The sequence below is a fragment of the Hyaena hyaena genome, unplaced genomic scaffold, assembly GCF_003009895.1.
Source record: "Hyaena hyaena isolate Hyena2069 unplaced genomic scaffold, ASM300989v1 scaffold_64, whole genome shotgun sequence".
NCBI lineage: Eukaryota > Metazoa > Chordata > Mammalia > Carnivora > Hyaenidae > Hyaena > Hyaena hyaena.
The window spans coordinates 4,214,898-4,242,558 of NW_024080698.1; the positions used below are offsets into that span (position 1 = coordinate 4,214,898).

The window sequence follows — 27,661 nt, forward strand, 5'->3', positions numbered from 1 at the left end:
TGGAGTTAGATGTGAAGATCTGAGGATACTGTAAAATTAGCAAAAACAAATTCTCTATGTGGACTTGTTTGCCTTTATTTTTTTAATTGAGCAAAGATTCAGATATAATATTATTTTAATGCCTTAATAGGTCTAAAATCACCTTGCCAGTTTAGCTACTAAAATGACCCTTAGTTTTTAAGTTAACTTAAAAAATTATTTAGACAGTCAGTACAAGTGCACCACCGAGCATACATCTGTTAAATTACTTTTCCCATTTTCCCCATTCTGTTACAAGCTGCTGCCATTCCTCACGGGACACAGCATTGGCCCTGAGACTGTGAGGCTGGTAGTAAAGGCCAGGCTATGTGGGACGAGACTTTGTGTTCACAGCACTGAGGGCACAAGTCAGATGGCAATGAATGGTTACGGACTTACATGAATGTACTGGAAGTCTACTTTTTAGAGTTATCACTAACCAGTTTCTGCTTTTACTGCTACTTCATTTTTATCATCACGAAGAAAGATAAGGTGGAATGGCAACACTGGGTACTCCTGCGGCCACTCTCCCACTCCTTGCCCTTGGCAGACATCAATAATCAGCCACAGCATCGTTGTCAGAACTGCTCCCCACACAAGACTCCAGGAAACTACTGCCAGTTGCATGGGGCAGCAGCACCACTGGCAGAAATGGCACTAAATCTATAGAACTTTGCTAGCCTTGGCTCGACCGCTAACTAGCTACTAACCAGCTGAGTAACTTGGAACAAATCGTTTCCCTCTCTGGGCCTCAGTCTCACTTACAACATGAGTGGTTTGGACTCATGTCTGATATTTAATAGCCCATTAAATTACTTTTAGAAACAATAAAGGTCTGGAAAATTGGCACAAATTCCTTTTTCTGTGAAGATGTGATCATCAGCCAATGCATAAAGCACGTCTGAGCTGAGGACAAAGTATACTGAAAATATATTTTCAGCATGGAGTTCTCAGTGCACTGCTTCTTGTGATCCAGAAACTGCAGTGCAATGGTTAACATGACAGAAGGCCCCTCCCGCCCCAGCCACCTTACCTCTCGCCTTCTCTATGCCTGCCCACACGCTGCCGCACCGCAGACTCCACACCTGCAGGGAATTCCTGCTCTTCACCTCCCACACACATCAGCCACTTCTACCACCACCCTGGGAACCCTGAGCAATCCCTGTGCTTGCCGGACACCCTGCGTCCTTCTTTGGAGCCCCTGGCTGGTCATCACATTATTCCTCACACATCTCCGCTCCTGGACCTTGTGCTTCTTGAGGGCAGACACAAGCTCTTTTTATCTCTGTAGCCTTCATACCTACACACAGCAGGTGCTTGGTAAATATGTTCCAAATGAGTGAGCCTCACCACCGATGTATGTAAAATCCAAGCATTCATGAAGTAACAAGACCATAATCACTTTGAAAAACAAAAATATTCTCAAATAGTTGATTTTATTTGAGCCATTTGGGAAGATTCTCTGACAAAGTGCTCCTGTGTGATTCAGCTGTGGGGGCTGGTTGGGTCTGACATAAATATCTTCCCATGCTGTAATCTGGAGACACGACACTTGGAGAGTAAGGACATGGAGCAATGTGAACATACACTTGGCAGGTTATGTGAAGACGTCTAATATTCCAAATTATTCCAGCCTCTCTGTATTTGGAAGATCTTTTAAAAAACAGCAAAACCCGCATTTTCTGAAATACCTCCAGGGGGTTGGCTATCTTAAGTAGAGGCCCCGCAACACTGAACAATTAATGACTTTAGCAGTCTCATGGGTCAGAGCCAGCTTCCTCAGACGGTGAATTCTCTGAGAACAGTACCAATAAATGTGGTTCTTTCTTTTTTTTTTTTTTTCAATATTTTTATTTATTTCTAGGAGAGAGAGAAAGACAGCGTGAGCAGGGGAGGACCAGAGAGAGAGGGAGACACAGACTCCGAAATAGGCTCCAGGCTCTGAGCTGGCAGTCAGCACAGAGCCCGACGCGGGGCTCGAACCCACGAACCGCGAGATCATGACCTAAGCGGAAGTCGGATCCTCAACCAACTAAGCCACCCAGGCGCCCCAAAATGTGGTTCTTTCTGTATATCCCCAGGGGCCAAGTGTGCAGGAGGTGCTTCAAAGGGCACTATGATGAATACGGTGCAGCATATAAACCATGTACTCCTACTGGCCAGGGTCATTTGCAGGCACAGCACTGAGTATGGAGTGGAGTCGACAAGGGAGCACCGCACGCATTCCTTACTTGGCTGATGCAGGAAAGAGACCACAGAAAGGCAGGTATGCTGATGAGGCAAAATCTCACTAACAAGTGAGGACACTGGGGATTTCTCAAACTCCACCTTCTAGGGAGCCAAAGCCGAATGATGATGGCAGCTCAGCATGTGCCAAGAACTGCTGTGATTACTTCATATACGTTTACTCTTTACATGCTGGCTGAACTGAGTACTACGAGTGTTTCATCCATGCCAGGCAACTCTGAGTCGTTAATCAAAGAAAGAGTCACCAGGAGGCAACTGGCAAAAGTAGGAAGCGCCAGCACAGGCATGGGGTAGAGGTGGAGCCCCGAGGTCTCTGCACCTGTGAGCCCACAGACCATGAGACTGCTGCTTCTGAGTGTGTCTGCTGGGTGCCTGCTCCTACCGTAGTAACAGGGTCCCAGTTCTCTGGCAGCACAGCAGATGGCCACACAGCTAGGAGGCTCTGCTCTGTCCCTGCCTAGTTTCTCTCCAACTAGGTGTTGCAGCAAGAAGTGATCCAGCATGCCTGATAGACAGTCACACGGGTCTGAGGAGGACAGAGGTACTAGAGAGCTCTCTCACCTGAGTTCTCTCTGGGACCTGTATGAGCTCACCATATGGCCATGTTTGACACACCTACTGCCATGAAAAGGGAAGGACCCACCTGTCCCTACTGACTACCCCCTGGGGATCAGCAGCCTCAGGACCACCTGGGAGCTGGTTAGCAGTACACACTCTTGAGCTCCACCCAGACCTATGGACTCAGAATCCCCACTGGAACAAGACCCCAATGTGATTCCTCTGCACGTCAAAGTTTGAGAACCACTGCTTTAAAAGATTGGTTGTTCCTGATATTGGTTGCACATCAGAATCACCTGGAGAGCTTTTAAAATTCCTGACACTCAGGTCATGCCCCAGCCCAATTGCTGGCTGTGGGACCCAGGTGTCAGGATTTTCTTAAAGTGATTTCCAATGCAGCCAGGGTACAGAATCACTGCTCTGGAGGTGTGTCAGGGCCTCTGAGTGTGGTCCTCACATCATTAGGTGAGCTTTCAACTGAGGCGTGTAAGGATATGGTGCTTGCCCACAAGCACAAGTTGCTGCCACAAGCTTTGTGCTTAGACCATCCAGGCAATGGAAGTGCTTATGGCCTCCAATGTGTCCTGGTCCATGACCTCATGTTGGGAGCTGGACATATAGCTTCACTGGTTGGGGGAATAGGACTTTTCACCTTGATCCAGTTCCCTTCCAAGGTGCCTCTTACAATACAGGCTTAGGGGAGCTCCGAAAGATCTACCTAATCTATCTAATCGTAGCTAGGCTGCACTCAGAAGGGCTTCCGGAGGAAGAGACAGAATGCTTTCCAGCCTCCAGGAGAGGCCCTGGGAACAGAAGTGATGCATCTAAGGCACAAAATGGGGGTAGAGTCAGGGTCACGTGGTTCTGCATCCCGTGCTCCAGCCGCCATTAACAAAAGGTTCTCCTTTGAGTCACCGAAGTTCAAACAAAGGAAAACGGAGGGACTGTAGCCTCCTACGAACAGAAGCCCATGCAGCAGGGGAAGGTTAAGGCCATTTAGGCTGCATGCCACTTCAAATGATCAGGTGAGGTGGCAAGTCCATTCCTGGGCACTACTGAGCAGAGAGGGCTACTCTACCAGCAGGAGGTGGAAACTGTGTTCAGCCGGGGACTTGGTAAGAACCTGCCAAGGTCTGATTCTTAATACACAGTATGGCCCAACACAGGAGCTACAGCTATGGCCTGGGCCTAAGATGATCCATGTAGTTCCAGCCCCTGGCAAGAGTGGCTGCTGCAGGGACAGACACATGACTTATTTCAGGCCAAGGAGAGCAAGGCTCAGGGCTTTTACGGAATTGTTGAAAATATTTCTTTTCTGTTGGGTCTGGGAGGATGTGAGTCTAGAGAGGAAAGAAGAACCAAGATATGAAGAGAGAAAAGCAAATGCACCTGGGGACTCTGTTTAGAGCCCTGGATCTAGCTGTTTTTAAAGGCAGCTATCCATGACGTTACAGTTATAGGAGCCACAAGCGTGATTTTTTTAAACGCCATACAGGCTTTTGCAAAGCCTTATTTACAAAAGAAAGAGTCCCAACTAATTCTCTGAGCGAACAGGGGCTGGGTGAGTGGTGTCAAGCTATTTGAACCCTTTGAGTCATGGACATGCTTTGTTTAGCTCCACTCTTAGATCTATCAGACAAGGGGATTTGGTATACTTCAAGACAGCTGCACCCAGCACATATTGGGCCAAACGATAAGTAAGGCAGGTACCAGTAAATGGAGACTGTGTTTGGGCGCCTAGGTGGTTTAGTTGGTTAAGCATCCAACTTCCAGCTTAGGTCGTGATCTCATGGTTCATGAGTTAAAACCCCACATTGGGCTCGCTGCTGACAGCCTGGAGTCTGAAGCCTGCTTTGGATTCTGTCTTCCTCTCTTTCTGTCCCTCTTCTGCTCATATTCTCTCTCTCTCTCTCTCTCAAAAAGAAAAAAAAGCATTAAAAAAAAAAAACAGAGACTGGGGCCCCTGGGTGGCTCAGTCAGTTAAGCATCCGACTACGGCTCAGGTCATGATCTCACGGTTCATGGGTTCGAGCCCCGTGTCGGGTTCTGTGCTGACAGCTCAGAGCTGGGAGCCTGTTTCGGATTCTGTGTCTCCCTCTCTCCCTGACCCTCCCCTACTCTCTCTCACTCTCTCTCTCTCAGAAAAAAAAAAAAAAAAAGCAGAGACTGTGTTCATTGTGGATTTGCATGGGGCAAGGGCATGATCCCTCTGTGTCAGAGCCAGTGATGAACAGCTCAGTCACCAGCAGAAGCAAACGCTAAGCTCTATGCCATCCCTGCATGTGCCCACTGTGTCATGATAGCCTCACCTCTCCATCTGGTGGAAAACAATTTGGCAAAAGATGAAGGGCAAGGGCCTTGCAGCGACACAGACTCAGGTGGACCCAAGCAGTGGCAGCCAGATCTCTGGGCGGAAAGAGCCATGAGGGGTGTTTAGAAAGCAAGGCTCAGATGTGTCATGTGGCATCCTGAGCTCCAGCAGGAGCAGGGCAAAATAACCCCTGTGCTTCACGGGTGGCCTGGGGTGGGGCAGGTCACCAAACTCAAAGGGACTACAAGGGAAGTCTCAACGACCACCCATAGGGACTGGCACAGGAGCGGGAGGGTAGAGGTCTTGATTGGTCAGGCAGATGTACCAGGGTACCAAGCACCCATTTCTCCCATCTGGATACCAAGCACCACGGTCCACCTCCAGAACACAGATGCTACTCACTGGGTGCTAAGGGCTGGGAGAAACATCCCAGTGGCTGAGATTAAGATTGGTGGCCATGCACTCTGGGAGCTCAAACCCGAAAAGAAACTCAGTTGTGGGTAAACCAAGTTGTTTCTCAGGCATCTACACTGGCGGGCTGAGACATGCCCCTGGGAAGCCCAGCCTGGGGCAGAAGCAGCCACTCCCACTGGTCCCACACCACTTTGGGGACAGCACACTTGTTCAACGCTAACACCAAGTACAACTTACACAAAGAACCAGAAGTGATAAAATTCTACATTGAAATAGAGGGAAGCACTTGTGATGAGCGCCAGGTAATGCATGGAAGTACATTACTACATCGTACACCTGTAACTAATATTACACGGTATGTTAAATGGAATTTAAGTAAAAACTAAGAAAAAGAGAGAGAGAGAGAGAAACTTGGGCATGAGTAGAACAGAAAGAGCACCAAGTTGCTGTCTACACTGGGGTCCTGCTTGTCACCTTGCAGCCTGGCCTCAGTTTCTAACTTATCACAAGACTTGTTGTACAGGCTGTTGTGAAGGACAGAATGAGATGATGTAATGCATAAAGGAAGTATGGAGCTAATGGGAGGGATCATTGCTCACGGTTATTTTTGGCATCTCTCAGAATGCAGCACATGGGCGCCCACCCACACCACCTCCACACAAGGTCTGCTCTGGCTGTCCCATCCCTAACTTGCTGGGATGTGGAAATAGTGCCGCCCACAGGAGATGGGCTGTGGCCGGGGAGCAGCCTGCGCTGGGAGATAGGGGTGCCAAACCACAGGTGCAGGATCCACCTGGAGACACAGGCCAGCAGAGGGCGTGAGGGGCACTGAACACCTGCGGCAGCCTGCCAGGCAATAAGCAGCACTGAGGAGAGAGACAGACGCGAGTCAGCAGCAAATCCCCTGCATGACTGGCCAGACGACTCAGAGGCCTGCACAGCTCACAGAGCCTGGGTGGGGCCTGGCAAAGACAGACATGACCTGGCAATGGCCAGATGGAGCCAGGGGCCGATCACAACCCCATGTGCAGGGCTTAAGCAAAGAAACATGCAGGGCTGGAAGCAGGTGAAAAAGGATGTAGGATGGACATGAACGCCACTCTCTCCCACAGTGACTGACAGCCAGCCTGCCCGGCCACACCACCAGGACATCCCTGCCTCATCACTACTCCACTTCAGCGGGAAGAGAAAAGCAGGGATGATGATCTGATCGCCACTTGCAGACACAGTGAAAAATGAGAGGCCTCCCAGAGAGTAGGGCTGAACTCCGTGCTCCTTCCTTGAATCCCAGACACAAGAGATGACGAAGTTAACTTCACCTCACACGGAGGGTACTGAGAAGGTGCCCAGCACAGAAAGGCACAAGAGGGTGGGGAGGGCAGATGTGCCCATGTCCATTAGGCATCTGCACCATAGGACCGTCAAAAGGGAGCTGAAGCCCAAGAACAGGGGCTGCACTTTATGGAGACGATTCAGTCAAGATGGTGACTGAAATCTGTGGCTGGACAGTGAACTCAGTGACTCAATTCTCCAGCAACTGCAAGAGAGGGCTCAGGTAACACGGAATCTTACCTCCAGACTTGGACATCATCACCCTGCACACCAGGCCCAACTAAAGGGCCTCTCCTTCAACATCATGTTAAGGAGCTGTTAAACCATGATGGTGGGAAGAACTACTTTTTTATATATATATTATGGTAGAATTCATAGCAGGTACATTGTAGCTTCTCAGTAAGAATAAAAGCCAAAAGCCACAGCAGTGCTATTGTAAGAATATTTACAATTCAGAATAATTATTACAAAAATATTTTTTTTTGTGACAGAGTGTGATAAGAATTAAAAAATTAAGTCAGTAAAGCTGCATCAGAACTGAAAATGTAGATGAAAATATGGCTCAGAATTTCAGAGGTAGTCAAAGCTGAAGTCTTCACTGGACAACTAACCATTTTTCAAGCAATAGAACGGAGGCTGACAGATTCTATACTGTAACTCGCCTTGGGACACAGTGACTTAGTGCCAAAACTGAGTTCTCTCAGCTAACCAAATACGATGATGCCAAGTATTTGATGTGACTCAAAATGCTTTTATTAATAAAACCATAAGCAAGTGGCATCACTAAAAAATGGTGGAATAAGGACCTCCAAAACAAAATGTCTCATCCATAAAAGCAATGAGAAAACTGGAAAAAATATTAGAATCAACATTGTCACAACTCTGGAAATGAACTAAAGGCTTGCAGCACTCTGTGGAACATTAACCAAGAGAAATGGCTGAATCCTGGTATGAAGTGAGTTGTACAGCCTTACTCCAACCCCCTGCTCTCTAGCTCCATGGTAACCTTGAAAGCCAACAGCTTACAATTACTCTGTAAATCAGCAGCCTGGCGGCCAAGCTCCATTCCCAAAGAACTGTCATTTGGTCTCTCTGGTGGTTCCCTGGAAAACCTCAATCTGACCTGAGTCAGAGCTTGCTCAGTGTGAAAAGCCTTTTCCCTCTCACTGAGGTGTTTACTGAAAAATATTAAGGGCAAATATTTACATTAAATGAAAATAGATTAAGTATTTCAAATAAAAGAGACTGACAGGATGGGAATTTTTAAATGATCCAAATAGGGGTGCCCAGGTGGCTCAGTTGCTTGAGCATCAAGCTTCAGGTCAGATCATGATCTTGCATTTGTGGGTTCGAGCCCCGTGTCGGGCTCTGTGCTGACAGCTCAGAGCCTGGAGCCTGCTTCAGATTCTGTGTTTCCCTCTCTCTCTCTCTGGCCCTCCCCTGCTTGCATTCTCTATCTCTCAAAAAAATAAAATAAAGCATTAAAAAATTAATAAATGATCCAAATATATGCTCTCTATAAGAGACACTATTTATTTAATTTTTTTTAATGTTATATTTATTTCTGAGAAAGAGAGAGAGAGGGAGACACAGAATCTGAAACAGGCTCCAGACTCTGAGCTAGCTGTCAGCACAGAGCCCGATGCGGGGCTCGAACCCACGAACCATGAGATCATGACCTAAGCTGAAGTCGGACGCTTAAGCGACTAAGCCACCCAGGCGCCCCCACTCTTTATTTATTTTTAAAGTTTATTTATTTTGAGAGAGACAGAGAGAGCATGAGCAGGGGATGGGCAGATAGAAAAGGAGAGCCTGATGCAGGGCTCAAACTCACCACGTGTGAGACGGTGACCTGAGCCAAAATTAAGAGTCAGATGCTTAACTGACAGAGCCACCCAGGCACTCCCAAGACACACTTTATTTTTTCTTTTTTTAATTTTAATTTTTTAAAACTTAAATCCAAGATAGTTAACATAATAATTTAAGGAATAGAATTTAGTGATTCATCACTTACATATAACACCCAGTGCTCAAACTGAAAAGCATCCTCCTTAATGACCATCGCCATTTAGCCCATCCCCCTCACCTACCTCCCCTCCAGCAACCCTCAGTTTGTTCTCTGTATTTAAGAGTCTCTTATGGTTTGTCTCCCTGTTTTTATATTATTTTTGCTTCCCTTCTCTTAGGTTCATCAACTGTTTTGTATCTTAAATTCCACATATAAATGAAATTATATGATATTTGTCTTTCTCTGACTAACTTATTTTGCTTAGCATAATACACTCTAATTCCATCCATGTTGTTGCAAATGGCAAGATTTCATTCTTGATTGCCAAGTAGTATTCCATTGTATATATACCACATCTTCTTTATTCATTTATCAGTCAATAGACATTTGGGCTCTTTCCATACTCTGGCTCTTGTCAATAGCATTGCTATAAACATTGGGGTACATCTGCTCCTGTGAAACAGAATTTTGGTATCCTTTGCATAAATACCTAGTAGTGCAATTGCTGAGTCATAGGGTAGTTCTATTTTTAATTTTCTGAGGAACCTCCAAACTGTTTTCCAAAGAGGCTGCACCAGTTTGCATTCCCACCAGTAGTGCAAAAGGGTTCCTCTTTCTCCGTATCCTCACCAACAACTGTTGGTGCCTGAGTTGCTAATTTTAGCCATTTTGGCAGGTGTGAGGTGGTATCTCATTGTGGTTTTGATTTGATGATGAGTGATGTTGAGCATTTTTTCATGTGTCTATTAGCCATCTGTATGTCTTCTTTGGAAAAATGTCTATTCATGTCTTTTACCCAATTCCTCACTGGATTATCTGTTTTTTGGGTACTGAGTTTGATATGTTCTTTACAGATTTTGGACTAACCCTTTACCTGATATGCCATTTGCAAATATCTTCTCCCATTCTGTCGCTGCCTTTTAGTTTTGCTGATTGTTTCCTTTGTTGTGCAGAAGCTTTCTATCTTAATGAGATCCCAGTAGTTCATCTTTGCTTTTGTTTCCCTTGCCTCTGGAAACATGTCAAATAAGTTTTTGTGGCGGAGTCCAAGACACAATTTAAATTCAAAGACACAAGTAAGTTGAAAGTAAAAGGATGGAAAAAAGATACCATGCAAACAATAACTAAAACAGAGCTGCAGTGGCTATACTAATATCAGACAAAATAGACTCCAAGACAAAAATTACTAGAGACAATGTGGGAAATTATATAATAATAGGGTCAATTAATCAAAATTTAACAATTATATACATATATGCATCTAATAACAGAGCTCTAAAATACATGAAGCAAAACTGACAGAATTGAAGGAAGAAACAATTAGGCAGTAATAGTTGGAGTCTTCAATGCCCCATTTCAATAATTATGGAACAACTAGAGGCACCTGCATGGATCAGTCAGTTAAGCATTCAACTTTGGCTCAGGACATGATCCTGTGGTTAGTGAGTTCGAGCCCCGCATCAGGTTCTGTGCTGACAGCTCAAAGCCTGGAGCCTGCTTCAGATTCTGTGTCTCCCTCTCTCTCTGCCTCTCCCCTGCTTGCACTCTGTCTCTGTCTCTCAAAAATGAATAAACGTTAAAAAATTAATAAAAGAAATAATTATGGAACCTAGACATAAGACTAATAAGGAGACAGAAGACTTGAAAACATGATAAACCAACCAGATCTAAAAGACCACAACATTCACTCAGTAACAACAGCATGCACATTCTTCTCAAGGGCATATGGAACGTTCTCCAAGATAGGCATTTTTTAAGCAATAAACAAGTCTCAATGTATTTATGCCTATATTTAAAAAGAAAAAAGGTCTCAATCAATAGCCTAATAATCTACCTTAAGTAATTAATAAAAGAGCAACTAAACTGAAAGCAGGGAGAAGATAATAAAGATCTGAAATGAAAATGATTAATTTCACCAAAAATGACTCAAGAAGAAATTCTGAGCTACCTATTACAACTAAAGAGAATTAGGAACTTTGAAACCTTCCACAAAGAAAATCCCAGGCTCAGAAGCCTTCACTGGTGAGTTCCACCAAATGTTTAAAAAAGACTACTAATGGATATGTAGTTTCTTTGAGGATATGATGAAAATGTTTTGGAATTAGACTGTGGTTATGGTTCCCAACTTCATTTCGGGACATGTGAATTAAATCTCAATTAATCAGAAAGTAAGGGGGGAAACAAAAGCAATCTAGTAGTTTTAACAATGTAATCCCTGGATCTTTTCTTTTTCTTATTTGGTAAAGCTGAGAATCTTATTTGGTAATTGAGAATCACAAGCCCCTACCTTTTTCTTTCATCCTAAAAGTAGGTGTCCTTCTATTTCATCTCTTCCAAACCTTTTCTACACTGTGAAAGCTTTCTATAAAGTTGAAAGACATGAGTCAGGTTAGTAAAAAATATATAAACAATATCTAAGAGAAAGGGGATATATATTTCTGATTTATAAAGCAATATGGAAAATCCAAACAAATGCATTGAAAAGTGGGCAGAAAACATGTAAAAGCAATCGGCATGACAGGGAACAGCCAGTAAGTATATTTGAAAAAATGGCCAATTCCACTAATAACCAAATGTAACAATCAAGACTATTAGAAATTTTCAAAGGTAAATACTCTTCGCTGTTGGCAGAGTATGAGAAATGGCATTCCCATACGCTGCTGGTAGGAATTAAAAAATTATATACCTTTTTTGGACATCCATTTGGCAGCTTTTATCAAAATATTAAATGTAGCATAATAATTCCACTTCTGGAAATTTATTCTATAGAAATATTCAGAAACACATACAGATAAATGAGCAAGTATGTTCCCTGCAGCCAGATCTGTGTTAAAATGTACACATAATATAAATCTTTGGTATGGGAATGGTTAGCTGAATTATTTAGAATATTAAGGAAAGAAATGGTTGAAAGAAATGAAGTAATCTATTTACTGACTCAGAAATACTTATAAAATATATTATGAAGTTTAAATAAAGATCTGCAGGAAAATACGCAAACATGGTATTTCATTTTTACAAAAAACGTGAACTCCAAAATGTGCATGTGCACACACGTCTGTGTGTGTGTGTGTAAGTGTGTGTTAAGTGTAACCAGTTATAGACCAAGCTGGACTCCTCAGAGTAAAAGCAGAAACCTACGGCATCCCTCTTCACACTCTTACAAAACACACTCTGTGGACCTGTTCCTGCCACCTCCACACATCTCAGCCAGAGCTTTTCCATGCTTTCTGAAATAGATGAATAGACCATCTATTTTTGGCATCAAGCACTGCCAGTTCCAGTCGACTGGAAGGTAGAGTCCTTTCCACAAGAAACTGTCTTCACTCCATGGCTAACAGAGGCCCAGGGGCTCATGGGGGAAATGTATGGGCACTTCCCTTCCTGGCCTACCACCTGGCTTGGACCCACACAAAAGCCCCCCCGCCCCCCCCCCGGCAGGCCCAGGGCAACTAGGGCCAGGGCTCTCCAGGTGGTCTGATATCCCCCTCTCCATCTTTCTCCAGCAGTACTGCCCCTGACCTGGGTCTACGTCCGCTCTGCTGGCTCCCAAACTCTCTGGGAACCCCTCTGGCTCTGGGTGAGCCTTCAGCCCGGCCACCCCCCTGGCAAGGGTACCATCAGTCCAGAGACATCCTTCCTGAGTGCTTCCCACAACCTCTGGGCACACAGTGCCAGGAATGCACCTTGCCTCTCCATTGGGAAGGTTCAGGGAAGGAAATGGGCTCACTGATAATGTCTCCAAAAAAATTCTCTCCACCTAACGCTCTAGGTCTTTGGCAGGCTGGAGGTGGCTGGGGCCAATGTGGCCCCTTACTTCATCATGCTGTAGGAATAAGGGCTGTGCAGCACCACAAAACTGTCCTCAGTTAAGAATGCAGAAGCAGCTCTGTTTTCACATCCTATTGTATAAAAGTACAGAAAAGATCTGGAAGGATACACAATGGCTTATCTAGCTGTTTACTCTATGTGCTTCTGTGTTTGATTTTTTTAAATTACTCGTGTAACTAAAATAATTAAAAAGGAAGAAAAGTCTCCTGAGTCTACTTTATTACATTCTTAGTCTGAACAGGTGGGTCTTTTGCTGAGGATACCCATGCCATCAGCAGGAGCCTGAAGGTCAAGGCCCTGAATCCTTATGTCCACCCAAATCTACCTGAGTTCTCACAACTGCAGAGTCACCTGGGCACCATCCCCACAGATTCTGATGTAACTGGCAGGGAATGGGCTTCAGCATCAGAATGCGTTACAAACTCCCCAGGTTGACTCCAGTGTGCAGCCAGGGTTAAGAAGTAATGGGCCTGTTCCTTTTGGCAGGGCCCAAACCACCCCCAGCTGTCCTCGCGCCCATCCCCTGCTCCCTACCTGTGTCAGCACCACCTCCTCCTCACCCAGGAGAGCTAGAGAGACCCTGCAGACGTAGACGCAGCAGCATTTGGTTTAGAGATGAAGACATGGGAGCCCACAGCCAGGCGTGGGAGGGCTGACATTATGCCCCAGCATCACTCACCACCCACCAAATGGTGTGGACAGCCCACGGGAAACCCTTTCAATTAGACCTCAGAACCTCAAGAGTTAGAGCCTATTAAAGCATTTCCATTTCTCTCCAGCTTTCTTCGCTTGTTCTGGATCACCAGCTGCCACTGTTTCATGCACACCATGCAATCCTTGTATTTGTTTTTTTGGTGTTTTGGGGGGTTTGGGGGTTTTTTGTTTTGTTTTGCTTTGCTTTATCTGGAAGGTCTTTTTAAAGACTAATTTTTTTTTTCCACAAAATGGAATGTAAAAGTGAATTTCTGAGCTCCTCCAGGAATGAAAATCTATCTTTACTGGTCCTTCCACTTGAATAACAGTTTAGCAGGGAACAGCACTCTAGGCTGGAGACCATCTTCCCCAGAACATGGCAGATGTCATGCCACTGTGGCTTCCAGTGGCGCTGACCAGAAGTCTACTGCCAGTTTGAGGCTGTTCTTGTCAGCAACCTACTTTTTCTCTCCAGAAGTTTTAACAACAATCCCTCACCTTTACAATCCTAAAGGTTTCCTCGAATGTATTTCCCTCAGGCCTCTCCTCCGAATGGGAGGCTGGCCCAAGGCTCTGGCTGGGTAGGTGGGACAGGTCTGCAGACCGGGACTCTCTCACAACTGCCAAAAATAAGACAGCTTGATCCTGGGCGGAAAGCAAGTGATATCTCTTACTCCTGGACAGCATCATCTTCCCCTTTTTTATCTTTCTCCTTGAGGTCTGACGTCACCTCAGGTCTTAAGTCCCTCTCAGACCCCACCACCACCACCAGGAGCCCACCCAAGCAGACCTCCCAGTCTCTTCGGCACTGTGGAGAGAATGCTCTCAGGGTTCTATCCCGGAGTCAGATCTGCCCTGGGCTACTCTACAGTATGTTTTGGTGGAGGACTCTTCTAATTCTGTTTAACCGTGTGGTGCCTGGAGCATGTCCAGGGCTCCCATGAAAGCCTCATGTCTACGGTCTTGGGTGTAGTGTCTTCTGCTCCGGTTTCCTTGTCAGCCCAATCTGTTTTTACTGTAGGGATTTCTCTGCATTCCCATTTTGCTGACAGTATTATGACTTCATTTCTCTTTGCCTCACTGTTTATCGTTTCACTGGGACCAGGGAGGCACGAAATTGGATGCATGTGCCTAGTTTACCATCCCAAACCCGTAACCCCCAGAACAATAACTTTATTAAATTAAATTCTGGAGAGAATCCATAGTCACTTCATCTAAACCCCTTGTTAGAGAGGTGAGGAACCAGAGACCCAGGAAAGACAGTGACTTGCCCATGTGCCCCACTGGCTGGTCACTAGGAAGCCAGGACAAATCAAGGGTCCTGCCACAATGGCAGTGCTCATAAGCCAAGACCATGAAAGTTCCCAGTTCCTGGAGGTCTGTTTTTAATCAGACAAGGCTTTAACAAGAACAGGTATCTGCCCTTCACCTTGGTAGAACTGTGAAGGCAGCAGAGCTTCCCAGCGATCTGTAGACTGCCTTTCCCCTTGGGTGGGGGCAGCAATCTTGATGGCTATGAGATGCAAAACAAAACTTCCTCAAAGGAATGCTAAACCAGGAAGGCAGGATGGCTCAGCTTAGCACTGGGCCCAACTTCAGAGATGGCTGAGCCAGCCCTGTGCACAAGGCACACCCACTGTCTTGCCTAGGGGTCCAGCAGGGGGACTGTTTGAGCAAGGTGCTCACCCAGCCTAGGTGAGCCCCACAATCACCTCAGTCTCAAGCCTGAGAACATGAGCCAGAGACCCAACCCCAGAGCTTCTAGAAATCCCTGACAGAGCTGGACACAGGCACTTTCAGCAATAGCTCCAAGACAGATCACAAGACAGAGACTGCTTTGGGAACCCATCATAGATCCTAATCAGCAGTACATGTGCTCAAACTCTGATTGAAGACACCATGTTTCCCAAGTGGACAGCCATCCTCTTAGGTGTAGGATGAGTACAGAAGAGCAGGAAGAGGGAGAAGGCAGAGAACACCCCCTCCTCACCACATCTCTATGGACATTTGGCTCTGGACCACTCTAGAGGAGGGGGATAGCTCACCAGAGGCCACACTGCAAAGTGTTTCCATGAGATTAGAACAGAGAAGCAACACCACAAGCACACCATGTAAACCAGTGTGAAGGAGAGAGAGATGCTGGGCACAGTGGCCACATAACAAAACACCAGATGGGATTCCCCCTGTAATGTGACAGGAAAAACTCCTAAAGCCATCCATAGGGGGTAAGGGGTAGGCCCTCTTGGCTCAGTGCTGGTGAGCGTGAGAAGCGGGGGGGGGGGGGGGGGGGGGGGGGGGGGGGGGGGGGGGGGGGGGGGGGGGGGGGGGGGGGGGGGGGGGGGGGTCAGTCTATGGTGAGAGGCAGAGACAACAGGCAGAGAGATGTGGGGAGAGGAGCTCTGGTGAGGTCCCCAGCCGCCTCAACTCCTTCAGCCCCTGCCTCTCCTGCAGTGACATCAGAAGTCTATGTCACGTGGACTAACAGTTAGGGTTGGCAGCATGAGATGGAGAGCAATGGACCAATTTGAGTGCTGTTAGGAAAACAGAACACATATGACATGCTTTACATGGTGTAAAGCAAGACTACTAAGGAATAATAAGGATCAACTCCAGGTTTCAGAATCAGGCAAGTGAGTGGATGGTGGATCACTCCCTGAGACAGGAGACTTAGTGATGCTGGACAGACAGAAATGAAGATGCACACGGTTCCAGACACAGGCTTGTTTTCCGAGAAAGAAAAACACTGACAGCCAAAAAAGGGTAATTGTTCTAAATCTGTCAATTTCACATGAACACATTCCTATAAATGTTCATATAAACCCTTACAAAAGGAAACCTTGGGAATGGTCAAAAAATTCACTCAAACCCGCAAACTACATACATCCTGGGGGGCACATCTGGAGCAGGGGTGTAAATACCATCTTTTACACAACAGAGAAAACTAGATCGTAACCCTAGGAATGCCCTGACAACCATCTGCCAAATAACATGACATGGACGTGAGCCCCGGGATGGAGATCTTTCTAAACGTCTCAGCACAGAGGTAGTTACTTCTGGGGGAGGAGTAGGGATCAGAACCTGCTGTCAGTGACCATACAATTCAGGCACTGCTCACCCTCTGGAATTATTTTACTTTTAAATTATCATCAAGTAAATCTGACTTGGTTTGGGACACAGTCTCATGGGTCTTGATACATGTACAGATTTATATAGCCACCACCACAGCTAGGATACAAAACAGTTCCGTCACCCCCCAAAAAACTCCCCCGTCCTGCTCCTTTACACTCACACACTCCCCTTCCCCAACCCCCTGGTAACCACTAATCTGTTCTCCATCACTACAGTCCTGTCTTTTCAAGACTGTCACGAAAATGGAATCGTACAGTATGTCACGTGTTGAGACTGGCTTCTTTCACTAAGCATGATGCTTCTGAGATTCATCCAAGCTGATGCAGAAATCAATAGCTGTTCCTTTTACCCTTCTGGTATTAAACGCAAAAGCACTGACAGCATTGCAAATGTATATTTGCTTTGTCTCTCTGCCACAGGTGCCCCGATAGCAGCAAATCAAATTCATAATATGGAGTACGCAGAAAATCAGTGACTTCTGAAATAGATGAGTAAAACACTAAAGCCCTGAAGGTTACATTTGGTATAACTTTTTGATCATTTTTAATTCCTAAAGTTATGGATGCTCCCTGCAACCCAATGAAAAGAGGGACAATTAACTTTTATTTTAATTCTTTCCATACCTAACTTAGTTTCTGGTTTTCCTTACTATTCTTACAAAACAAGAGAGGAGACCGAGCACAGGCATTCCTGTCTTTGGCTATTCATAGAATTCTGAGCTACAAAGCAACTCTGGAATGGCACGCCTGTTTGACAATCTATTCCCCAAACATTACTGAGCGCCTGCATGCACACAGCACAGTGCTGGGAACAGAGAGGTGGTGCACCTCTCCACCCTCAAGGGACAAGGGTCCAGATGGTCTCCAAACCGTGGAGCCCACTGCGAAGTTGCCTTCACCCAGCATGCTTCCCTCACTGCAGCTTGCTTAGGTTTGATTTAAATCACAGTGCCCCTCAAGCTTGCACAATCAATGAGGTGGGTCATGGGGCCCCGAAGTCTGCTGAGCACTTGGCAAAGCTAATTTGGGATGTACCATTTGTCGCAAATATTCTCCAAATGGTGAATTCACATATGACTCATGAAGAATTGATCTATAAAGACCAAGATACAAAGACTACGGGATTAGCTGAAGGAAAATTCTCTACTGGTCATGTGTCTGGAATGTGGAATTTTATTCCTGGCTGTTGGAGCTCTCCTGCACTTTTTTTAGACAAAAAAGAAGAAGAAACAGTCAACAATCACTACTCATTTAAAGGGCCATTTGCAAGTCAACTTAGTAGGCAATATGGGGGTCTTGAAGAGATTTGAGAATTGAGTCCTCACTTCCCTGAGGTCATGAGGGAAAAAAGATGTGCCTACAAGAAAAGCATCAAAGCATGGCATCACGTGATGAGTGCCAATGTGAGGCTCAGATAACAAACGTCCTGAAGTTTGGGAAAGGGAGGCCAACCAGCTCTTCCAGGATCTTGGTCAGGTAGGGCACAGCTGGAGTCCTTTTACCTGGACACAGTGAGCATGCTCTGGGCCCAGGACACATGCACCTCACTCAGAGGGGCTTGCTGCAGCTGAGGGCCTGACTTCCTGGGGCCAGGCCTTGTCTACCCAGACACAGCACCTGCCCGTTGGCCATCACACCATCCAGAGCTCGGCAAGGCCCTCCAGACATCAAACACCCTCCTGCTGCCTCCTCCACCCAGAAGCACAGCATGGAGCCTTCGTAGATGTATGGAAGGGAGGCCTTGTGTCCTGTCACTGTGAACCATAAAGAGCAAATGCTACAGAAATGCCACCACTGTGCTCAAATGGCATGAGGGCAGACTGTTTCCTGTACAGGACAGCAGAAGTCTATTCTACACATCTTTTTTTCTTCTTAAATAGAAGAATGCACTAATTTCTGCCAGAAACGGTACTTTTTTCCAAAAGAAGGAAGACAGAAGCTGAAATCCAGAAAGGAGTCACAATCCAGGCCCTTGTGGTAACTGTAAAAACCCTGTGCCAGCTCATGGCTGCCAGACCCCCATAAAGCCAAGACACCAGGAACACGCCCTCTGTCTCAATGAACCTAAGAGGGGCCCGAGTACAGAAGGGGTGACGTGTGCTCCAGGCGGAGTGGTGGCAGAGAACTTTAAATGCACCTGCTGCCATGTGAGCCAGTCCGTGTGGCCCATGTTCCAATTCTAGCAAAACTCCACGCAGCCGCCCTTCTTCACATAGCCTGTCTGTCCACTGACAAGAAATGGCCATGGGCCGAGCACAGCACTGGCCACTCAACAACACAACGGGTAAGACAAGGTCTCTTAACCTCAAGACTCCAATCCTTTCTTTCAAAGTTAAAAATCTCTAGTAAGCAACCAAGTATGACAATAATTACAAAACAGGAGTCCTCGTACAACCCTGTAGTTATGTGGAAAAGACAGACATAATAAGTGAAACACATCTCCAGGAGAAAGAAAACATGTCCTTAAGGCAGTACATGATCAGGTGCCAAACAGATGGTCCAGTGACTGAGATGGACCCCCGGGGGGGGGGGGGCGCTCTGAAGCCAGACTGCAGCTGCACCCCGAGGACAGGCAAGTGTGCATCCAGGTGATGGATGGAGCAACAGGCAAGATGTGGTCAGCAGAGAGACTGGCCCAATCAGACTGGGGGAAAAAGTGCGACTAAGGAAGGAATGAAAGAAAAAAGGCTGAGAAGCTGGTGCAGGCCTGATGATGGAGGGCCTGAGGCTGGGATCCCCACCCCTGGCCCCTAAGGTATGTTTGGAAAAATCTTGGCCCAATGAGAAAGCAAGGGCTGGACTGGTGGTTCAGTGTGTGGGGTGCCCTGGTCCCCCTGGCAGCCAGAGCCAGGCCACAAAACCCGGGCAGCAATGACTCTTCCAGTGCCTGCCACCTTCCCCTGGCATTCCAGAGAGGTCACAGGCACTCAGGAGAGGAAAAGAGCAGAGGTGGGACTCAGGGCCTGACTGACAGCTGTGTGCATGTGGGACAGGAGAAGGCGGGCTGTTCAACAAAGTTCCGAGGAGGGCAGGCCTTCCAGGAGCACCACGTATACTGTCCCATCCTGACTGGCACCCCGAAAATGACGCCAGGGCCTGAGCCCAGCCACAGAGAGATCCGAACCTCCTCCCAAACCCTCGCTGGGCAGACCTAAGCAGCCAAGGAAACGATCAGAGACAGTTTCCGTTCTCCTGTGGTGGTGGCTGCCAGGACAGAGCCTCATCTGAGGAGGATCCTGGCATCCAGCTCCACCGTCTGTGACAGGAGCAGCCAGTGGGGGAAGGAATGAAGTTCCCCAGGAAGAAAAACCATGCCTCTCTCCTCACACTGGACAGGAAGTGGTTCAACGAGAAAAGAGATGGTGGGGAGGGGAGGCACTGGAGTCAGGGCTTTAAAAGCACAGGGTTTTGCAGACCCTGAGTTTCGATCTTGGCTCTGCTGCTTAGAACAAGGTGGCCTCTCTTTGCTCTCTCATCTATAAAATGGGCCATGTCTCCTTGCAGGGGCTCTGAGAATTAAAAGATGATGTGTTGGCATGGGGCCTGGTCGTAAAAAGGGCTTAATAAATGGTGACCATTTTGACCATTGGGAGGCCTTGGAGCCTCTGCTGCAGCAGGAAAGTTGCCAGCACTGCACAAATGATTTTTTGCTTTGGTTCCCACATGGTAGAAAAAGCAGTCCCCCCAAAGGTCTGCTTATGCCAGGTGCTCAGGGGGACCCTGATGTACATACACAAACAGTACATAGGGCATCTACAAAGGCACAGAACCAGGGCTCTCCTTCTCCAGAGCTCAGAGCCTCGGGCGGCAAAGTGGACATCTCAGGAGCACTGGGGGTCCTGACACAGTGCCGGCACCTCAGCCAGGGGGCCCTCAGACTGATGTTACATTCGCTGGGCGTCTTATCCAAGGTGCTTGCCTGTGTATGATGCAATTACACATAAAGCCATCACATCATCTTTTCTTCAGGTCCTGAATCACCCAAGTGACACAGTCCAGAGGTTCTGATTTAGAGTTAGGGACTAGGTCTTTACTGGAGTCCTGAATGGGTAAAACCGGTGAACCCTGTGTGGGTGCGCATCATCAGCCAGTGTAATCCAGCATCAGCACATATGAACGACAGTTGGCTGAGAACATGCTGCACCCAGCAAGTACCACAAGGCAGAATCATATCCAGCCTCTCCTCGCAAGGAACCCAAGAACTAGTTGAAAGTAGTAAGGCAAGAACAGCAGAGAAGCCGAGAAACAAATCCTGGCAAAATGTTACCAGAGTGGACACCAACAGAGAAAGGTACAAAGATCTGCAAATGGAATGATGGAATTCGCTGCTGGAGGCTCACAGATCCAAAACTGTGACTTGGAAACACATGCACATAAGATGATGTCAACTCCCATGGGCAGCACTGAAAGGAGTTAGGGTGGATGCAGTCACCAACATGGGAGCAGGCTCACCTCTCTCAGTGTGTCACCCGTCCTATAACGAGGGGATCCCCAGATGCCTTCACACAGGCTCTGGCTGGCAAGGCCCAGGATCAGGCCTGGGGAGAAGGCAAATGATGCCCCCTGTCCCACAGCCAGAAAAAAAAAATCCCTTCCATAAGACGGTGAAAAGCCCTCACTGGAAAACTTCATGCACAGCTAGTCCTATGAATACCAAGTAGATTCCCAAGTGTGTAGGTGCCAGGAAGGTGTCTCTGGAGCAGCAAACACAGGTGTGTGGTCTTCAGAGGAAACATATCTGCCATCCTAAATTTGCGAACCAGGCTTTGGGCTTTCAAAACAGTTTTGAAGGACTTTGGTGGGGGAGATGTCCCTGCTTGCTGCCAGCACCCGATCATCCCTCAAGCTGGAGGGAAGGTTCTGTAGGACCAAGGGTCTTGCACTACTAGATAGGGGTCTCCCCATTAAGCAGAAGCACCCTGAGAAGGCCAACACTAGGGACTTACTATGGTCTGCCTTCCTAAACCATGGAACCCCAAGTCACCCCCTGACCTACAGGTTCAGTATTCCTGAGCCAACTGTCACCTGTTCATTTAGAGGACACATCCTGCTCTGCAGGTCATTTCTCTAAGCAAAGAAGCCCCCTGTTTCCCAGACCTATTTAGGAAAATGTACTGAATGTTCCAGTGTCCACAACCAGCTTTATCACGGTCTCCTCTGGGAAGTCTGGCATCCTAAGATGACAAAACCCTTCTGCACGGGGTGCCCCTGTGCAGCTGACCTGGCACATTCTCCCACCTCATGCACGGCGGATAAGGGGTCTGCACTCACAGACTGGGGTGCTCTCTCCCCTCTGCTCTGTGGTGGGCCCAGCCTCCCTCCCTCTGGAAACCCAATCTCCAGGACAGCACAGAGGCAGGCAAGAGCTCCCTGAGGCTTCCTGCAAACCAGCAGAGGCAGCACCCCAAATCCAAACAGCCTGAAGCAGAAGCAGCTCCCTCCCACCCATCTCCCTGAACTGTGCACATTAACACAAGGGCAAATAAGCTAGCAAGTACCTGGCAGTGACTAGGCAGGGGGGCTGGCCTTCCTTAACCCGCCAGGTGCCCACCTCTGGGACACATTACTTTCCAGAACTCCCTGATTGGAAAACCCACTTCATTTTCCCTCTCCTTTAAAAAAGCTCACCTAACAGAAACATAGTGGAGTCCTCTTACAATTTCTCAGTGAAGCATAAGAGAAGACATCGTGCTTCACTGTATAAAATAATTCCGCCTTTGGGAAGAAGCCACATCTCAGTGGGCACAGGGACCCAAGAGGAGTCTTACACTACTGCAAACCCTTAAATCAAGGAATGGATTTTTTTTCTAAAGCAAAAATATACCAATGATGAAAAAACATTTGAGTTTTAATTAACCCCAAACTCTGAGAATGAGCTAAGCATTCTAAAGATGCCTCACCCTATAATTGTTCAGGAAGTCTATCTTAGTAGTAATTTTTTATTTCTGATGCATCACTAAGTTATGAAGGAAAAAACATTCTTTCTAGCATTATCCTTACACACACACACACACACACACACACAGGTATGTAGTCTTGCACTTAGAAATGCTACTGCAGTCAGAAATGTTAAAAGCTTTTGTAGCCCTCAGTCTGGGTGGGTCACTCTCCTGTCCTGTCTCTGGTGCCCAGAGTGACATCTGCAAAACCCAGGGCTGCAGGCTCATGTAAAGGAGACTCAGCCATTCTCCATAAGAACTGTCAGCAATAATCCGAGCTCCTGTCAGCTGTCAGCTCCCTGCAGACCAGAGCCTCAAACCGGTAAGGACAAGGTAAAATGATTCCCAGAGAGAGAGAGAGAAAGAGAGACAGAGAGAGTTATAAAAAGTGAGAGACTACTGAGGAAAGCCAACATCAAACATTTAAGTAAGCATCGAGGTACCCATCTCCTCACACGTGCCTCACATGAGTTCATTTTAGTCCCTTTCCTTATTTTGGGCCCACACTCTTTCATCCTCTCCTTCAGAACAATCTTTGGGAGTCCTCCCTGCTGTAGTTATCATGGTATAATAGTCATGATATGATGCTCTTTGTCCCTGTCACTCTTGGTGATCTATCAAAAGCTCGAGGCATTTTGGGTGGAGCCCTCCAAGAGAACATTTGACTTGGAGTTCCAAGACCTGGATCCTTGCCCCAGATGTGCTACCTAACATGGAAATGACCTTGGGAAATCCACGTGATTGCTCGCTGCCTATTTCTTCATCTGAGAAGACAGAGAAGGCATTTTTTCCTGTCTATTTCGAGGATCCAATGAGATACCACGCACAAATGCCCAATCCCCTTTCATTTGGCAAAGGACCCATGAGTGTCTATTGACACGAATTTCAATCAGAGACGAAAAAGGCCACCTTTATTTCTCCCCATTGGTTCCCACAGAGCTCAGGCAGTATATGTGACAAAAGCCAGGCCCCAGCAGAAATGCTCACACCCAGAGACCCCTCCACAGTCTCCCTGGGCTCTCTTCCTAGTAGCTAAGGCCAACCCACATTCTGGTGCCCTTAGGGCTTGGAGCTAAGAGGCTCTCACTCAACCACAGGGCTAGCAGGGCCCTTCCTGTGCCTCTTTTCACAGTGAAAATATCTGTGGCCTGATTAATGTTGAGCTGACCCCAGCCTCCATTCTCACAGATCCTGTCTTCAAAACAGACCTTGACAAAAATCTGCAAAATTCTCTTCCTCCACCTGCTACGTCACCTTCAGCACATGTACACAAAACAACATACCAGAGCATTTAACTTCATGAAGATCGGACCTGGACAGGGGGGTGCCCTATCCACAAGCGATGATGCAAAAACTTTATTCCAGGGACTGTTTTCCATCATAGGATGCAGTGGTAAAGGATGTGGGATTGAAATCCAGGATTCTTGGCTTTAGCTGCTCTGTATAGCCCTAAGCAGGTACCTGCATCTCTCTGCCTCATCATCCTACCCACTGCATCACTGGGTCCTGTGAGGCTCCAGTGTGGCCATGTCCAGGAAAGTACTTTGCAAATGATGGAGTGCCATGCACACAATGGTTGCCCTACAGATGTGCCCTGTCCTGTTTAGGACTCAGCAAGACATCACAATTTTTAACTTTTTCTTTCACACTAAAATACACAGATTTTTCAAGGAAGATAACAGCAAACTCAAGAGCCTACCACACCAAGTACTTTCATTTCCATGTTTACCCCCAAGCCCCATTCTTGCCAGCACAACATTTTGTTCTCAATCACTCATGGAACAGATATTTATTGACTACTGTTAAGTTCCAGGCACCATGCTGAGCACTGCAGATTCAGTGCAACAAACAACCACAAAGGACAAAATCTTTGTTCTAAGCGGGGGGAAGAGAGACAATAAACAAAACACATCCAATATGCCAGGTGGTGATGAGGGAAAGACTTGTCTTTAAAAACCAAACTGAGGTAGGGAGGTGCTTGTTTAAACAAGGAGACAAAAGGTCTTCTCTGAGAAGATGAGAGATGAGCAGATACCTGAGTGGACTGAGGCAGTGAGCCATGGGTATATGTAAGGGATGGGCATGCAGGCACAGAGGAGTGTAAAGCCAAAGGCCCTGAACACAGTAGAGAGAGCCAGGAGAGAACAGGGACAGATCAAAGACATGGTGGGTGCCAAGCGAGAGGAGCGTATATGGCAACAGGGCCTTGTTGCACACGGGAAAGACTTTGAATTTTAGTCTGAGTAAAGTAAGTTGTCATTAGAAGGTTGCAAGTACAACGCTGGCACAATTGTGACACATTTCAATTTCATTTTTGAATCACTCTTTCTAGTGTACAGAAACACAATCAATTTTTGCAAGTTGCCATAAATCCTGTGACTTTGCTAAATTCAATTATGAGTTATGATTATTTATAGATTTCTGTCTTCTGCAAACAAAGATAATTTCACTTCTTCCTTTTCAACCTTTATGGCTTTTACTTCTTTCTGTTGACTAATTACACGGACTGGGACTTCCAGTACTGTGCTGTACGAGTGGCATACACAGACTTCCTCGCCTTACTCCTGATCGAGGGGGGAGAACATTCAATGTTTCACAGTTTAGAAGGATTTCAGCTGTGGGCTTTTGAAAGATGTCCTTTAACACATCTTTAACACATTGTGGAATTTCCCTTTGATTCCGAGTTTGCTGAGAGTTTCTGATATAAATAGTCTGTAAGTTTTGTCAGTTGCTTTTTCTGCATCTACTTATAGCACAGATCATATAATTTTTTTTATTCAATTAATGTGGTGAATTACGTTCACTGAGTTTCAGATGTTAAACCAACCTTGCATTCCTGGGAAATCCCACTTGGGCATGAGATATCATTCTTTTTATATACTGCTGTATTCAATAGGCTAGTGTTATTTTATGTGTGTGTGACCTTATGTTCGTCAGAAATATCAGTCTGTAACTTCTTTTCCTTCTTTTTAAATCATGGTTATGCTGGCCTTGTGAAATTATTTGGAAAATATTTTCCTTTTTCCTTTCCCTCTCTGAAAGAGTTTGTTTAGTATGGGTGTTATCCCTTCCCTAAATGTTTTCTAAAATTCACTAGTGTAACAACTTGGGCCTAGAGTTTTCTTTGTGAAGAAGTCTTGTGTAAATTTCAATAATTTGTGCCTTTCATAGAATTTATCTTCATCTAATTTAATGAACTTATTGATATAAAGCAGTTCATAATACTCCATTATTATCATTTTTTATATCTGTAAGATGTATGTTATAGGCCCTCTTTCATTGCTAATAGTAGCAAATTTGGTTTCCTCTCATTTTCTTTGATTAGTCTTCTCTGGGGGTTATCAATTTTATTCATCTTTTTAAGAGCCAACTCTTGTTTTTATTGATTATTCCCTACTGCTTGTCTGTATTCTTTCATTTACCCTCCTCTCGTCCCTTGTACACACATATTACTGTACACACATACTACTCCTCAATAAACTGCTACTATTTTTGCTTTAAACCATCAATTGCCTTTTAAGGAAATTTTAAAATAAGAAAATGAATTATTTTATATTTACAACATATTTCCTATTTCTGGCACTTTTCACTCCTTCATATGGATCCATAGTCTATCTGGTGGCATCTCCCTTCAGGCTGAAGACCTTCCTTTAATGATACTTATTCTGCGAGTCTGCAGGGAACAGCTTCTCTAAACTTTTGTCAATCTGAAAATGTCTTTGTTTCACATTTACTTTTGAAGAGGATATTTTTTTCAGAACATTAAAGACAATATGCTATTGTCTTCTGCTTTGTATTGTTTTGATGAGAAGTCAGCTATATCCTTACTTCTGTCCCCTTACATGCAATATATCTTCTTTCCTCTGGCTATTTTTATTTTATATTTTATCTTTTGTTTTCGGCAATTTAATTCCACTGTGTCTAGGTGTGGTTTTCTGAGTCTACTCTGCTTGGGATTCCTTGAAATTTGGGAATCTGTAGATTGAATTTTTTTTCCTATCAAATTTGAGGACATTTCCTCAAATATTTTTCTTCCGCAACCTCTCTTATAGAATTCCAACTACACATATGTTAAAACTACTTGATGTTATCTCTGACATGTCACGGAGGTGATGTTAATTTTTTTCTGTTTTTTTTTTTCACTCTGTACTTCAGTTTGAATTGTTTCTATTGATCTGTTTTCAAGTTCATGGATGTTTTTTCCTATAGTGCTCAAACTACTATTAGAGTCACCCAGTGAAATTTTTATTTCAGATACTATATTTTTCAGTTCTGGAATTTTTATTTGGTTGTTTCTTAAATTTCCATTTCTCTATTGAAACCCCTATCTGTTTGCTCATTATGCTTAGATGGGTTTGTATCTACTGACCTTTTTCTCTTTATCAGTCACACTGCCCTGCACGTCTAGTGATTTTTTATTATGTGCTGGATATTACAGATAATACTTTAAGTAGTGTTGAGTTTTATTCTGCCAGACAGTTGACTAGTATATCATCTTATTCTAATAAAGCTTTTTTCTAGGTTTTGGTATAGTGGGTTTAGTGTGGTCCTTAGTCTAGGCTAGAGGACCCCTACTCTTAAGGTGTGGTTTTTTATGGCCTCAGGTAAAAGATCAGGGAGTGCATAAGGTCTCCTCACTCTGGCAGATTAGAGTTCTACCTCTCCCAGCACCATGTGACCTCCAAAATCCCCATTCAGCTCAATACCCAGCCCCCAGGAATTGTTCTCTGCTCAAAGTCTCAGAGTCTTGTCCTATATAAACATGGATTAGTATTATATAAGGGTCTGCGGGTCCACTGAAGGTTTCTGAAGTACCTGCTCTGCTCAGAACTCTCTTCTCCACAGCCTCCTCCACAAACTCCAGCTGCCTCAGCACCCCAAAATTCTGATTTGTTTCCTCTGATCAGCTCTCTGCTGGTATCCACTTCCCCATGCCTTGGGTACAGAAGTACTCCCTAACAGAAAGCCTGGATGAACATGGAGCCTGCCTCCATCTGGATCACAGACTTGAATTGAGTGATGGTCCATTCTTGGAAATAGTTGTTTCATATTATTTTGTCCAATATCATATCTGTTCATGAAAGGAGAATAAATCCAATATTTATTACTCTATCATGGCTGAAATGGGGAGTGTGATTATATTCTAAAAGGTGACCTGGCTGCTGTGTGGAAGAGACTATAA

At 45.7% G+C, this 27,661-nt stretch overlaps 1 protein-coding gene across 3 annotated transcripts in view; it reads right to left on the reverse strand.

Annotated features, from left to right (window-relative positions):
• CRACDL (CRACD like) overlaps window positions 1-27,661 on the reverse strand; it is a 144,220-nt gene that overhangs the window by 87,606 nt on the left and 28,953 nt on the right. The gene's annotated exons all lie outside the window — the stretch shown is intronic.